Genomic DNA, 4602 nt, shown 5'->3' with positions numbered 1-4602 from the left:
ATCAAGTACTCGACAATAGTACAAACATATCCTTGTTTCTACAGTATCACAATAATGCAATATACTGTATCGATGTTCACAGAATTTGTTTATTTTTGTGTTGCAAGTAAACTTCAGGCTGATAGATGGCAGCAGTCATTACGTCCTACAACAAGGCTATAGGAACAAACTAATTCCTGTGAAATCCCTGGCATGACTGAGGACGAGAGGATACAGTCGACTCCAGCAGCTTTTAAAGCTGATGTTTGGACATATTTTGGTTTCAAAATAACTGAAACAGGTTACAACTTCGTCAAGAGTCGTGTGGTCTGTAAATTCTGCAACACCAGAATCAAGTACTCGACAATACTACAAATATATCCTTGTTTCTACAGTATCACAATAATGCAATATACTGTATCGATGTTCACAGGATTTGTTTATTTTTGTGTTGCAAGTAAACTTCAGGCTGATAGATGGCAGCGGTCATTACGTCCTACAACAAGGCTATAGGAACAAACTAATTCCTGTGAAATCCCTGGCATGACTGAGGACGAGAGGATACAGTCGACTCCAGCAGCTTTTAAAGCTGATGTTTGGACATATTTTGGTTTCAAAATAACTGAATTCAGTTACAACCTCGTCAAGAGTCATGTGGTCTGTAAATTCTGCAACACCAGAGTCAAGTACTCGACAATACTACAAACATATCCTTGTTTCTACAGTATCACAATATATCGCAATATACTGTATCGGTGTCCCTGTGTTGTGATACTAATCCAATAGCCAGATTCTTGCCGATACACACCCCTAATTCTAATATTAATTTAATAGATATAGTCGATAGAATGAAGACTCAAAGAACATTTCCTTCCTGTTAGTCACTTAATTTGTGTAAATGTCATTCTAAATTAAGGTGAAAGATTCTTAAATATGTATATGCCTGTGACAGTGCATACCTCTGAACAATGATCTGACAATGAGCCACACCTTACACCTCACACACTATTACACATTACTTTATATAAACACTGCATGCTAACGAATTTAGTAAGACAACATTTATGGGCGCAATATTTGTGCTGGCTCATGGTAAAAACTAAGTTCTCTCACCAAGAAACAAACAGGAGAAGCTTGTGTGAAACACAAAGTGTGAAACCCGAGAGAAGCACAAGGCGTGGTACTGTGTGACGAACGACTGTATAAAGCTACAGCATTTGTTTTAACACACACTTCCTGACCAATGAGCCACCAGTGTGTCTATGTGTGTGTACATCCTGTGGTTCTTCACTCTACAGGTGTTTTCAATCCTCTTTAACCAATGGTGTAAAAAGAATCACATCAAAGGCCCGTTTTAATAGCGTGAAGGACCCAAAAGAATAATTATAAAGTAGATGTCTCTCAATAGGCAGGGACTGGGATGGTTTTGATGGCGACGAGTGAAATACAAATGCTGAGTGAAGCTCAAAGGAGTGAGAAGACTTTAGCTCCAACATAATGTTGAATATACACACTTGACTGCCACACCTGGAAGAAATGTTTGCATTGAAAACAAATTTTCCAGGGTTGAAAATGTTGGAAAAGATAAACATTTGTTTAGATGTGTTGCAGGATATGTTGCAACCCAAGGACAGGGGGTGAAAGAATGATTATATACCCTTATTCCTCACACATTGGAGAAATTAAAGACTTTAATAAACTTAAATTTAAAGACTGAGTAAAGTTAAAGTTCTTCCAAGAGGAAGGACCAACGATCCAGGCTAAGTTAGAAGAAACATCTTATTCTTTACACAACAAAGAAGTTAAAGAAAATGGGTAAAATAAAAGGATGGTAGGAGAAAGAAGGTTGAATTCAAAATGAAGTTTATGACCTTCATAGTTGCCTTATAAAACATCAAAGTGTCTGGAGCAGTTCACCTTATCTTATCTCATTTACAGGCAGGATTAGATCCTCACTATGAGCAGTGTTACCTCTAGATAAAAACCTATAAAGAACCAGACTGTGGGTGCCAAAATGTGGGGTTTCAGGTGACAGGTCAATGAGAGAAAAGTTGAAAGGGAGTGTAGTAAAATTTTAAAGTTTCAATTCTCAAAAACTATAGAGTAAGTTCTAAAGGCTGAGGTACCTCATGATAAATGGATCAAGGTGGGATATTGTATTTGATAAAGATCTTAATTCAACGGAAAATTGCTTTTCTTTCCTTCCATAAACTGGTTGTCTTTGCTGTAAAATATGCCTTGTTGATGGTCATTTAACTGAGTACGAGACATGTTGTTCATAGCTAAATGTTTTAAGGATACACCCAAAACGGTGGTGATTCACAATGACACTTAACAATCAACCCAGCCAAGACAAACTTCACTTTGGTACCACTCGAGTCCAAAACAAAGCAAAACCATGCGTCACTCCGAGACACTTCTTGACTCTTGTGAATGATTAGATAGTAAGAGTCCTGTGAAGCAATAGAAACATTATTTATGAAGTGATTACGAAGCTTAATCGGGTACTTATGTTCACTAGAGAAACGATTAACACTAAACATAGATGGTGTCATAAGTTATAGCTCTGGGTTTCGATGACAGGCTCGGACAATGGTACCACTCTGGGTGTTGGAGGTTTCTTAAGTAAAAACATGGGCTCAGTGTATCAAGGGGTTGTGGCTCTGGTGGGCTGAGCACCTCCAGCTGACTTGTTATAGGGGATCTCCTCTTCCAACATCTGGTTTGTGTTAGCAACACACTTCTTTCCCTTTTCCTCGGAGGGGGGATCGCGTCAGAATGTTGGATGAACACCGCAGAGACGGCCTTTTGTCAGCCAAGGTTGGCCGTTGCAGACATGTTGATGAGACGGCGAGCGGTAATAGACAAATGAACGGCAAGTTTTAAGTGCTTTTCCCACCTTCTAGTTCCACGTTCAACAACATGTAGTAGTAAACATGAGCACGGAACGGCCCTCCCAACCCCCACCTCTTTTTTTGTGAGCCTTTTCTCTGCTGGATATCAAGACAAACCATTGTGCTCTTAAAGTGTGTAACAAACACTACTACACGTTACTCTCGATATGAGTAAATAAGTGAAGGGGTTTATGTTTTAAATTAATTTGGAATTTCATTGTATGTCATTCTCGATACTTAAATAAAGATTTTTAGAGTTAGGCTAGTGTCATAAAATTATATTATTATTTTAAGATCTTTACACACATTTTATTTAATCCCTCTCTCATAGGATAACATAAATGTTGGAATACCATTGGCCTTTCCTCCAATCCGAGTCTTTGAACCAAACTCGAATCAGTTGGTTATTGGAACCGACCCATATTATTGTCAGGGGTATAGAAACGTCTTATCTAACCTTCGACATTGACACTTGTTCTTCATAGCGTTTCAACAAAACAAACAGGTAAAGTGAATATCCATGTCTGCTTATAGGGCCCTGGGGCCAAATGGTTGCTGGGTCTGAGGTTACACATTAAACACAATATACTGCTCACGCATATCTCCAGCAGATTTGCGGTCGGTGAATGCAATGCAATCAAGGCTATGTAGTGAATATACTTTTACTCATTTTTTTAGGTAACCTCAGTCCTCGAATAGAATAGTTGGATTAGTAGAACACGGGTAACGACTTTTGTTATTTCATTTTTCATTATCTTAGTTTTTTCATGAAGTCAATCATGGATCCAAAACTAAAAATGATACAGGCCAAGGAGACGAACAACTAGATTCGGTTGCTGCTACTTCTTCAAGAAAAAAAGACAAAAAGTGTGTCACCTGGTTGTTTGGAGGTATTCCAGGCATGTCCAGCCTGGAGAAGACCAAAGGCCAAACCAGATGGAGAGATTATATCTGACTTCTTGATCTTGATCCTTGGATCCTGTAAAAGATGCCTGAAAGAGAAAAGGAAAGTCAAGGATTACCTGAGGAAACTCCGCGACCTTTCAGAAGATTAAGGTCACTTACACGAAGATTTAAAACGAATTTAATAGTTTCGAAAGCAATAAATGAGCTTATAAAACAAAACTATATATGAGGTTTTATGAGATTGTACAAGTTTTTTTCAAAGACATTCGTCAGTCAGGATTCACCGTGAAAAAAAGCTGTTATGTAACATAAGGGCCACTGATTTGAGTCATATGTGACCCACATTGGATGTTAATAGCTGTGACACTGTAACCTTATCCCAGGTTAAAAGCATCAGGCAAGTCTACTTTGACATAAAAACGCCTCGGCAGAACGACCATCAGCTCGGACCGGGTCTGCGGTCCCCCCGATCTCTCACTCGCGGCTCGGTGAGTTCACCTCCGGGACAGCTCACCATGAATCAGCTCCAGATGTGGCGCCCGAGTCAGATGGGGTAGCGAAAAAAAAGCGCAAACCCACCCAAAAGACAGACGTCATAGAGGGATGTCGTCCAAATCCCAAGGTTTGTCACCAGCTGCTCATGTTTTCGCTCGAATATCTCAATAACAACTAAAAAAAAACTGTTGCTCATTGACTTCTTGACAACTTTCATTCTATTGCTTCAGACCTTTGAGGTACACATGATTCCGGACAGTCATTTCCAGGAAGTGACTGTGTGCGTTTGCAGACCACTAAACATGATTTGTAAGAGAGGCAGCAGACT

This window comes from Callionymus lyra, chromosome 9, assembly GCF_982586985.1.
Source record: "Callionymus lyra chromosome 9, fCalLyr1.hap1.1, whole genome shotgun sequence".
NCBI lineage: Eukaryota > Metazoa > Chordata > Actinopteri > Syngnathiformes > Callionymidae > Callionymus > Callionymus lyra.
Note: the sequence above shows the minus strand (reverse complement) of the source record.